Here is a 12,292-nt window from a genome sequence, read left to right as displayed (position 1 = left end):
TCACACATGATAGAGTTCCATTTGTTAAACTTGGCAAAATAGTGACATCTGGCATTTAGACTAGACCAGCGTGAATATCAAACTCATTATTGCATGTGTCTCCCACAAATTCTACTTCTGAAGACGCTCCAGCGAGGTACAGATTAATGCTCATTTCAGTTCGGTCACGGAAATTAAATTTAGGGGCCGGGATTCAGTGTCGCTCGAATACACTTGCTCCGGTGTCAGGAGCTTCAGCGACGTGGAGGATTTGTGTTTCTCCGGAGTATTAATCTGGACACTGGAGTGTTAATCTGGACGTTGGAGTATTAATCCGGAGTATTAATCCAGCCAAGACCTGAAGCGGCTTTTTATTAATGGTTTAAGAATTGGCGTAATTGGCTCTTGGCAACATTCAATGCAATACAACATCGGGCCTTTCACCTCGCCCCGTAAATTGCACAGTCACTCCACTCTACAATACATTCTGTGAAGCGCTTTGAGACGTCTCAACGATGCGATCAGGCCCTCTATCAAAATGCAAGGATTATTGTTAGTAGGAGTAGTATTATCATCAGCTTGAATCGCTGGACATTCAGCGCTCTTATTTTCAAGGAATTGAAAAAAATCGAAACGTACGGTATTCCGAGTTTCAGCTCGTTATCCGGAGACCAATAACTGGTTGGGAATGGTTAGAACATAAAGTGTATTGTGAGGATATGGAAGAGAGATGACTCCCTGATGGAGCTGAAAGAACAGCTTATTGATATGAACCTAGTACAGGTGAGTGGAGACCGCAATTAGCTAACGCAGACGGGCTTTCACTTTAATTATAACCTCAACCCATTTGTAATGTGTGGAGAGCAATAAATCTGCTCATTTCAGCTCCACCAGGGAGCCCGAGCTATCTCTTAACACAGAGTCAGACTTCGCAGGGCAACTAGTTTCCAACAAAGTCTATGAGATGCATGTCTGGCCAGCAGAGGGATGTGCATGTGCGTGTGTGTGTGTATATACGTATATGTGTGGGTGGGGGGATTAATTAGATGGTCATTATAACAGCCAACAATTATGCGTGTGCCACAAATGTGCTTGTTTATTCCTTTCATATCTATTGTTTATTTCGATCGTATAAATTTCTGTTCACTATTTTAAACTCTCTACTTAACTATGGGGGTGGGGTGGGGTGGGGGTGTGCTGGGGAAGAAAGAGCTTGTGGTGAATGATTCGCGGGTCTGTTTGGCAGGACGGCTGCATTCCTTTTGGTTCCTACGTTGAAATCAATAGCGTTAATTGACTTTGACTTAGTATTAGTGAAGGTTAATTAGCAGTAGTTAAACGGTGCAGGAGGATGAACGGGTAACTCGGAACTCTCCCTTGGAACAAAAACAAATTACGCAGTGAATTAACTGCAGCGTTCAACTCGGAACGCCGCTCAGGGACACGAGATCACAAGGTTGGTTCAGATGAAGAAGGCCCTTTATTTGCATTTAGACAGGAGATAGGTGGAGTCCTCGACGAGGAAGATGATGGGTGTTCATTTGGAGGAACGGGCTTGATGGATTGAATGGCTTTCTCCAGTCTTTCCTGCCCATGGAATAGAATGAAGTGAAGGAAGACTCGTCCTTCCGAGGGCAGGGATGGGGGAGGTGGGGTGCGGGGGAGGCCTGCTCAGAGCAGTTTTGACAGACGTCAAGTCACCTATCTCTCTCTTAATCGTAGGCGACGCAGATACGAGGGAGTCAGACGAGGCTGGAAATAAATCCTGTACAAAACAACACCATGTCTGCCTTTACACAGCGGGTACTGTATATCACACCACGGGACACACTTAATGCAGCTTTTGCTGTCCTGAACACTAATCCCGCTATCACCAAATTGCATTAGGTCTGAACTCGGAGCTTGTGACAGCATTGATTCAGTGGTACCAGGAAAGGACTGTGCGTGCTCTCTTCCCCCAGACCTTGTTCTGTCTCGATAACTAATCCGGTGGCAGAGCACTTTATTATGAGCCAGCGATTTGTCAGCTGTCCACCAGCTAACTAATGTATTCCGATGACCAGATTTGTTTTACTGTCTGATTCGCTGGGACACACAATACCCAATGCGCATCGCCAATGGGAAATGTTGCTTTTTAAATCAATTACGCAGCTGAAATTACTGCTTTGATATTCTTTAAGACTCGAAGATCACAACCGAAGGTCTCCACATATCCAAGCAGCGCCGTTCAGAAACTGCAAAGCGCCCAACTTCTGCGATCCGAGGCAGTGGATCACAGAAATTGGGTGCTTTGCAGTTTCTGAACGGCATTTGCTTGGATATGTAGAGATGTGAGTTGCGATCTTACAGAGTAATATCACAGCGGTAATTTTAACGACGCGAAAAGTGCCATATAAACTGCGAGATTCTTCTGTTGACTCTAAATCGCATCTGTTTTCATCGAATGAATTCCGGGCCGGTTTACCCAGTTTGCGCCATTCGATCTGACCCCCTGGCCTGTTCACTCGCACTGAAATGCGTCATTGAAAAGGGGCCAACTCAGTGTTTCATTGGATACGTAGCGGTACGTTCGACACGTGGAGGCCTGTAGCTCAGTGGTTAGAGCGCTCGCCTCACAAGCGAGAGGACCTGGGTTCGATTCCCAGCCAGGGCGAAACGTTGGGCAAGTTGCTATCACGGAGTGCACTATAGGTAAACTAATTGTGCTGCCTTCCATTCTCTCCCCACGCGCACCCCATCCCCATCACCAAAAAGTCCTCAAGAGGCTGACAACAGAAACACCATTTCGCCAATCAGCCACAAATATCATCGCGACGCATTCTCAAAGTGGAATTCGCAGTTATCGCAATCAGCACGATTTGCGAACTGGACCTCACTCCTCCCCGGGTCACAGGCTCACAAGATTGGTTCGGATGAGGAAGGCCATTTGGCGCACATTTGCATTTAGACTTCTTTTTCAAAAAAAAAGTAAATTGTGTGTTTGCATTCCTCACCGCATGGGAAGTTTTTTTTTGTGCGCTCTATACCTCTTCACCTGAGACGTCCCGAAGACATGATAAGGCGCTGTATCAAATGCAAGGATTATTATTATTATTTATTATTATTATTATCTCATTCATTAAGCCGAGGTCAATTCTCCTGGACGTCTGAAGAGGGCAGCAGTGAGACTCCCTTAAAGGGCCAGTGGTTCCCATATGAATTTTGGTTTGGGACGGGTGGGTCCGAAAATTGCCTCTCGAGTTTCGGCCACAAAATATACAGTCAATTCACTTTACAGTATATTCTGTGAAGCGCCTTGAGACGTCTCGAAGACGTGATAAGGCGCTGTATCAAATGCAAGGATTGTTATTATTATTATTATTAAATTCCACCAGGGTTTAAATTTTCTCTATTAACGTAGCATTTCAGGGTACCGAGAATTTGCCCAATTCTTAAATGCACTGCAATTTTGAAGCTGGTTTTCTGTAGGCATTTTTTTTCAACAGAAATTGACCATTTGCCAAACTCTGCACACTCTGAAACACAACGTTAATGGAGTAAATCTAAACCCGTGTGGAATTTCTTACCCTGCAATCCATCACTACCAGAACAGTGTTTTCTGTAAGAGAAAGTTTATCCCTCCCACCTTTGTTTCAACTACCTCCGATTCTTGCAAAGGTCGTTTTGGTTTTACCTACAAAACACAGTCACTTCTACTTCGCAGTGAAGCCTGTGAAGCACTTTGAGACGTCCTCCCAATGTGAAAGGTGCTAAGTCGGATGGTTATTATTTTATATTATATTGCTCTTTAAACTGCACACTTAAAAAAAACAACTCCATCTTCATCAAGATCAAGTTTTCCTCTGTGGTCAGATCATACGTGACCATACATACACCCATACAATATTAATTACACTCTGGTTGCAATCTCAGTATGACTGGTTGAAATATTAATGACTAAATCACTGCACAGAATGACTGGAGCATGCATTTAAAACACAATGTTGTTACTCTTGGGGCCGTATTTTCAAACAGTCCTCTTCAGTAACAGTCAGCACTTTTTCAACCATCTCAGTCAGAAAATAATCGCTGTAAGCAGTCTGAGTAATCTTCCTTATAATAGTAACAATAATCCGTGCGTTTGATATAGCAGCTTCTCAAAGCGTTTCATAATAGGCACTGTAAAGTGAATTGCCCATATTTTCTGGGCAAAATGTAGCTGCCAATTGCATAAGAGGTGTCCCATAAACAGTCGTGGATTGACTGACCAGGTTATTGTAATTATTATTGTTGATTATCTATTTATTTTGAAGAGATTATTACCCTCGAAAAGCGGTCCCGAATTGTCTCGCAACCAGGTTCCGACTTACTGCTCGGTAAATCGATGTGCGTGGAGTCAGGAAGGAAACTTGCCTAACATTTTGCCCCGCCCAGGAATTGAACCCGGCTCCTCTCGCTTGCGAGGCGAATGCTTCCTTGGACAAATATCTCCTCCTTCCTGAATTGCCTTGCGTTTTCACTGACTAGAAAGACGCTTTGTCAAAGGGAAGGATTATTAATCGTATTTGATGTCTGTTCCATCCGTCTGCAACTCCTTGACTTTGAGATCGTGCGAAATTGCATTCCTTCACCACTTCCCCCACACCGCCCCCCCCCCCCACCACCACCGCCACCCACACGCACACCAAAATAGATAAGTAAATATATCTTGTATTGTTTCAGCAAAGCGCTACAACCTGTACTCATGCACAATGCACCACACCTCTCTACCAGTAATATATTCCGCACTCATGCCAAACAGCATGTGAAGGAGAGAGAAGATAAAGAGATCAAGCTGTGAATACCCACTGGCTCCTTAAATCTGATGCACACATATACACACACACACATATACACACAAACACGCATCAATACATACCAACACACATACACACGGATACACTCATAAATATACGCAAACGCACATACACACAAATACGCGCATAAATACATACAAACACACATACACATGAACACACAAATTCGCAAACAAATATACACATACATACACGCACACACACACATGCACACATACAAATGCACACAGTCACATACACACAGAAAGAATAGCAACCCAGATCATATTACCACCCCCACCTCTACTTCCCTCCCCACCCCCGCATTACTTAGTGGCAGCTGAGATGAAATAATGTCACTCTTTACCAGGGCTGAAACACTAGGAAGGATGTACTAGTATCTGTGCCGATAGCTGAGACACCGCTTGTGTTCCCTTAACTTTAGAAACCTAACAGAGACTCCGGAAAATTCGCACCAGGCTTTTCTATGTAGAAAATTCCGACCGTGTCACCTTTGCTGTGAGCAACAAATTGGCGTTGTTTTGAGACCTTTTGTATATATTTGGGAGGGTTGGAATTGTGTGTCAGCCTGGCTCAACGGTAGCACTCTTGCCCCTGAGTCAGAGGTGTGGGTTCCCATGTCACTCGCACCGTGGTTGTTTGGGGGACGCTGCTCTGCGTAAACCGGCTGCCTCGTTTCGCCCCCAAAAATGCACAGCCAATCGAGTTAACAATATATCCTGCGAAGCGCTTTGAAATGTCTCCGATCACGTGGTAAGACAAATGTAAGGCTTATTATTACTATTACTGCTAATTCATAGAGTCCGGGCATGTGCTGAGGACTGATGGAAATCTGCAATGTATTCTGCCACTGATTGGGTGGCACCGCAACGCCCCATGTTACGAGAGCAGTTTCACAACAGTTAACATTTATTTTAACACGGTTGTGTTTTTCGACTTTGTTTCAGCTCCAGGACACTTGTGGTGAGGTGACCTTCAGGAAGGGGTGAAAACAAGAGGATAAGAGAAGACAACAAGAACAATTTGGGTAAGAGAACGTGAAGTGAAGGAATAATGTCCAGTGACTTGAAAAATCCATGGGGCTTCACTCTATCTCTAAGGCTGTTTTATCTGAACTTAGTCTGTCCACGTTTTCTTCCATTTTGAAACTGTACTTTAGTAACTGGGACCTGAGTTGCTGAGGAACAGGTTTCCTCTCACACAGTGTCCTCACTTGGAACCATGTCACTTGTCCACAACCACTTTAATGCAGTTAACCGAAGAAAATGGAATGAAGAGCGAAATCTGATGTGAAAGTCTCGCTGAGAGCAATATTGCCACGAGCAATACGACACGATACAGTCCGTGTTTATGCAGCGCCTTTCACGTTAGGAGGACGTCTCAAAGCCCTTGCTTCGCAGTGCTGGATGGGCCGAGGTTGTGGGTGGGGGAAGGGAAAGTTGTCCGAAAGCGCGGTCGATGAGGTGTGTTTCGAGATGTGCCTTGAAAGAGGCGAGGGAGAGAGCGAGACAGAGGGACTCTGGGAGGAATGATTTGCAGGTGGGTCAGGAACGATTTGCAGGTTTGAAACAGCATTACAAGGGAATTACAGTCCAATATAGATTATGAGAGGCTCCAGCAACCAATTTTAAGCGTTAGATTACGGAGGACAGAGTTCAACTAGTCTTCTCCAGGATGTAGAAAACTAATCCAACTCCCTCATAGAAACCATTGACTGCCACTGGCATTAATATCAGACTCGATGCACATCTCTCTGAAATTATCGGGGCGGGTGTTTGGGAAATCCAATATTGTGCAAAAAGCAGCTAATCTTTCCAATGTTTCTGCCCTGTACGTGTCAAAGAGAAATCACAGACTCAAATCAGACTCTCGACAAAATGTCATTTCGGGAAATTCTCTGGGTGGCATCGTGGCGTCAGGGAGACTTGAAGTGTTTGAGACTGTAATTCCACGTGTGCCCATCTGAGGGAGGCAGTTGCGGTAGATACTCATGTATAACCCTGTAATTTGGTGAGCTGTCAAACGAGGAGAGCTATAAATCTGATAAGGACAGGGGCAGTCAAGGTGTAAAGTTTTAACCTCACCTTCTGTTCTCCCATCTCCACGCACAAAGAGGCCCATGTGTCTGACCCCTAATCTGATGTTCCGGGTTGCCCGTCAGAGTAGGAACTATGGTCTGGGTGAAGTTGTTGAAAAAGAAAATAAATTTGTTTCGGCCAATAATCGTAATCGGCTACACTGCACTTTCATTCCTGTAAGAATCATGGTCCTTACCCTTACGTATCTCTATTGGTCATCGGCTTGTTTCAGTAAGTGACCAGGTGCTTCTCCGACGACGCCGGCTACTGAAGATCGTTCGAGCAAAGTTACAACACACAATGCCATGCGTTTGAGATATCTACTCCATTGCCATTCCCTTGTTATTATAGGATCGGTCAACCGGGTGGCTGACACAAATAGAAGCCCATCACCGTGCTTTACAGGCTCCGAACCAAATGATTGAGAGTTTTAAATACCTATGGTTTAGGTTTGTCTGGTATCTGGTGTGCACCCTTTCCCCAGAGGGACGCTTACCTAATCCTGAAGAATCAAGCCATCGGCATGAGCTGAGGAGCAGGCACCCCAAAGTTCAAATTGGGGTACAGCTGGAGTTTAGTCAGGTAAAACCACACAGCTTAGCATTGCAGAGATTGGCAAGGCTCCTGTTGTTTTGTCCAGCTATCCTGCTCTTCTGACAGATCTTTTAATATTGTCCTTTCTTTAAGCATTTATCCATTTCCCTTTAAACAGTGGTCTTCTCTCATCTTCAACAGGCACAAGTGGTAATGCATTCTATTGTCTAACAACGCTCTGTGTACCTTGAATAAAAAGCGGAGGTTTATGCAGTGGTGAGGCTGCACACAGACGCAATACAATTTACATTTATATAACACCTTGCGTGTCATTTATTTATGGTATGTGGAAGGGGCGAGAGCGAGAGAGTGTGTGTTATGTCCCGATCGCTGTTATTAATCTATTAACAAACTGCAGTGACTTTAAAACTGGTTTTGTTGATTATGGGGTACATTAAAACCAAACTGAAACCCTCAATGTAGATGTAACGAGCCATCACTAAACTAACAATTTGCAATCCAGGAGACCCAGTGTGAAAGTGGCTGCATGGTTTAATGAGCTACGCCAGGCAGAATTGTATTCCTTTGTAATTATATTATTCAGAAAACAATCACAACAACCCCTTTGTCTTGCCCTCACTCTCTTATCTTCGAACGAAAGCAAAGGGCGATTTTTTTTAAAACAAAAGCCTGTCATAGACTTCAGGGAAGGTCTACACATGAACTGGGAAATCTGCTTTATAACTCACTGGTGACATAGTTCGTAAAAAAAAATTCTGTGTCGCTCGCTTTAGTGAGTGCAATCGTATAAGTATGAATGATCAAGCAGGTGGATGTGCCACCCTCAGCCAAGATCACACTGGTGATCACACTACTTGGAGCTGAAAGGGAGGGGAGGAATAGTAATAATAATCATTGCATTTGATATAGCTCCTTATCAGGTCTCCGAGACGTCTCAAAGCGCTTCACAGAATATACTGGAAAGTGAATTGACTGTATATTCTGTGGGCGAAACGCGGCAGCCAATTGCGCACAGCAGCGTCCACACAAACAGCCATGGATTGAGTGACCAATTTATGATTGTTATTTATTTTGACGGAATTATTACCCCCGGAAAAACGATCCGCCAATCGACTAACACCCGGGTTCCCACTTACCGCTGGGTAAACAGAGGCGTGTGGAGTAAGGAAACTTGCCCCAACATTTCGCCGTCGGGAATCGAACCCGGGTGTCTCGCTTGCGAGGTGAATGCTCTTACCACTGAGCTACAGGACCCCACACGGGAGTGAATCAAAGTCGAGACCGGGGAACAACTGTTATCCTTTCCCCCACTACAAGGTCTGGCAGTGGATAGGTAACCACTTTGTTCGGCTCCGATGAAATTATTGCCTGGAGGACCGTTTCATATAAAGGACGTGCCAAGTTGTAATTTGTTTTAAAAGTCACTTTAATGAATGCATTCATGACAAATGTGAATAATGAAAGTTTGAGCAAATACAGTAATATAAGATACATAGGAAATCCTTAGGGAAGGAGGCTAGCTCAGACGAAGTTAATTTGTGTCAACCTTCAGAATCCCATTACACTCTGTCTTTTGGTCCTTGACAGCCTTACTTTCAATTAATAATCAATCATTGTTCGTGATTAATCAGTCCTGGATTTTAATAATTGTTAGACCCAAGATCTGACATATATGATATGTGTGGGAGAGAGAGAGAGAGGTAGAGAGAGAGGGGGAGAGAGAAAGCATAATATTATATGCATTTATGCAGGAGATGCACCAAAGAAATTCCAGAGATATCCTTCTTCAGTGTCAGACTCAAGACTGTTTTGCTGAGAAGCGATGAGACGCACATTTCGAATGCTTCCTTCTCACTTTATTGCACTTCGTCAAATGTGACTTTTCAGAAGAACTTAAGGACAGTTTCTTTGCTGTCGCTTTGTCAAAATATTTTAGAATACGCTCCTATTCCATCTCTTATCTGCCTCACCCCTTGCGGTGTCGCTCTCCCATCAAGCAAAGAGCAATCAGCACTTGATTTCTTTGGTTTAAAAACATTCTCCCATCCATTTGTCAACCGTTCACAAACGTTGCTTCGAGGTCTCGGAAAGTCAATGGATCGTCTGAAAATGATGATGATCTCTGTTAAGATTGTTATAGTGAATAGCCCCAATCTATGCATTTATCTTTGTCATGAAGGATTGTCTTAAGTTATCTTTGCTTTTGATGAGGCATGTTTTTTTAATGAGGTGGGTCTTTTGTTAATTCCACCCTGCTCTCTTCCGCCATTCTACTCGTCTCTTAGACCTGCTAACTCATAAAGGCAATAATCCCAGTAAATGGAGCCCTGTGGCTCAGTGGTTAGAGGAAGCGAGCGACCTGGGTTCGATACCCAGCAGGGCGAAACGTTGGGCAAGTTTCCTTATTCCACACGTCTCTGTTTACCTAGCAGTAAGTAGGAACCTGGTTGTTAGTCGATTGGCGGATCATTTTTCCGGGGGTAATAATTCCTTAAAAAATAATAATAATAAAATTGGTCACTTCAATCCACGCCGGTTTGTGGGACACTGCTTGTGCGCATATGGCTGCCGCGTTTCACCCCACGAAATATACAATCAACTCACTTTATGGTATATTCTGGGAAGCGCTTTGAGACGTCTCGAGAGCGTCACAGAATATATTGTAAAGTGAATTGCTTGGGTATTTTGTGGGCGAAATCCTTCTTGCCATTTTAAACCTATCGCTTGAAACTGACCGCACTATCTGGCTTTGTTGCTTCCCTAATCAAACTGCGCCACGCATTCGCTGTTCATGGTAAGGATTGTCAGCGCCTAACCCATCCCCCCCTGCGCCTGTTCACCACCCCTGGTCTCCAACGTTAAAAAAAAACAGACAACAAATGCCTTGGAAGATTTCTCACATACGGCTTACAGAGATAAATTCCAAAAAAATTATGCAAACAGATGAGATTGAACTTCATTTCTAGTGATCATCGGGGATTATGTTTGAAATTCCTAGAATGGAATCAGATACAGTATTTCTGAGTAGCTCTGATTCATTTGCATAGGTTCGTAAGAAGGCAATCAAATCCCAGTAGTGAAGTAACTTATTTCATTACATTAGTCACAGTTCTCTTCATTTAATAACTTTGATCTTTTCCGAGCTGTGTTCTCTTCCTCTCAGTTAGAGGACTTTCTGGGGCTCTTCTTCTGGCTCTCGCTTCCCTTAACATTCCTTCTCGCTGGCGATTGTTTTTTGTGGGGCGGTTGGGGGGGAGGGTGCAGCCGGGTGTCTGACACATGCGGAAACCCATCACCGTTGCTTAAGAGGATTCAAACCCAGGTGAGAATCCATGCATCCCACCTACACGTGGAAATACCAGAGATACATTGTTGGAATGGAATGCGCACTCTCTCCCTGGAGGGACGCAGACTGTTTACCTATTTCCGGCAAGTATTAGGCGTAGGATGGCAAGAGCTGGCAAAACACTCCACTTTACAGTGTAATAATAGTCTTTGCACTCGATATAGCGCCTTATCATGCCGTTGAGACGTCTCAAAGCGCATCACGGAATATACTGTGAAGTGAAGTGCATCCTGTGTAGCACTTTTGGAGGTTCTCCCACTGTGAAAGGGGCTGCGTCAAATGTAAGGATGAATATAATTACTTCGATAGTTTATTATTAGTATTAGTACAATGGAAGGACAGCGGCCGAAACAGCTCGACCGGCCCAATCTCCCACCAAGCAACCGTGGCAGTCTTTTGCGATTTTATTTAAATTAAACAAAAAAAATCACTTTGCTCCCTTTTACTTTGCTCCCTTGCCAGTAAAACTAGTTCACTCGAAAAATACTGTTCGACGTTCCCTCAGTTGATAACCAGAGAAAGTTTACACAGTCTATCTGCCGCACCATGAACCTCTTCGATGAATCCTATTTTTCTATTTCTGTTTGAAGCTTAGGTGGGAGATTGGGCCGGTGGAGCTGTTTAGGCCTCTGTCCTTTCATCTCTGGGACGTGAGTTCGAATCCAGCCCAGGCTGATAGGATTAGAGTCTCGTCCCTCCGGCAAGAGCTGAGATCCTAAGTGAAATGAGTTGGGAGTATCTTTAATCGAGTTCCTAGCGGGCACAAGTCAACAGCACAAACTTGGCAATAATAATGCACAAGCTGCAAGTAAAATTGGCCGGCTCATAGAAGTGGATGATACGGGAAATGGAATAACTCACTCACCCTGCTGATGTTCTGAAGCGGAAAGTTAAGGCACACTTGTTGAGATGGGCCAAAGGGAACTATACCTGGGCCCAAACCCATCCTATACCTGGACCGAGAGATTGGTGATGTGATGTTGAAACTCAAGACAAAATGCACAAATAATTCCTTGCATTTATAATAATAATAATAATAATCCTTCCATTTGATATAGCTTCTTATCATGCGATTGAGACGTTTCAAAGCACTTCCTTCACTAATTATAGTGTAGAGTGAATTGACTGTGTACTTTGTGGGACACAGCAGTGCCCCACAAACAGTCATGGATTGAGTGAGTGACCAAATTATTGACCCCGGAAAGCGATCGAAATATATAGAAAATGATATTGAACACCATATATATATATACACTTCATTGATAAGGCAACAACAACTCACATTTACCTTGATGTGAGTTAGTATCTCGGAGCACTTAACAAGAGCGCAGTTCGACACCGAGCCAGGGAGAAGGGGGAGGTGTCCTGATGGAACAAATCTCTGCCTCAATCCTGGGGAGTGAGGTGTTTTTTTTTCTTTGCCTCAGTTTCGACATACGACAAACCTGTTTCATTTGCCGAGCACATTCACACAAGTCACAGTCATGCCAATTGGGCAA

General features: G+C 44.0%; 1 non-coding gene across 1 annotated transcript; it reads left to right on the top strand.

Moving 5' to 3' along the window:
- The first annotated feature begins 2,559 nt into the window (after positions 1-2,559).
- trnav-cac lies at positions 2,560-2,633 on the top strand. The gene has a single exon. It is a non-coding gene; the product is annotated as a tRNA-Val (tRNA).
- The last annotated feature ends 9,659 nt before the right edge of the window (positions 2,634-12,292 follow it).

This window comes from Callorhinchus milii, unplaced genomic scaffold (assembly GCF_018977255.1).
Source record: "Callorhinchus milii isolate IMCB2004 unplaced genomic scaffold, IMCB_Cmil_1.0 Scaffold13, whole genome shotgun sequence".
In the NCBI taxonomy this organism is placed as follows: domain Eukaryota; kingdom Metazoa; phylum Chordata; class Chondrichthyes; order Chimaeriformes; family Callorhinchidae; genus Callorhinchus; species Callorhinchus milii.
The sequence above is the reverse complement of the archived record's forward strand: the minus strand, read 5'-3'. Positions and strand labels throughout refer to the sequence as shown.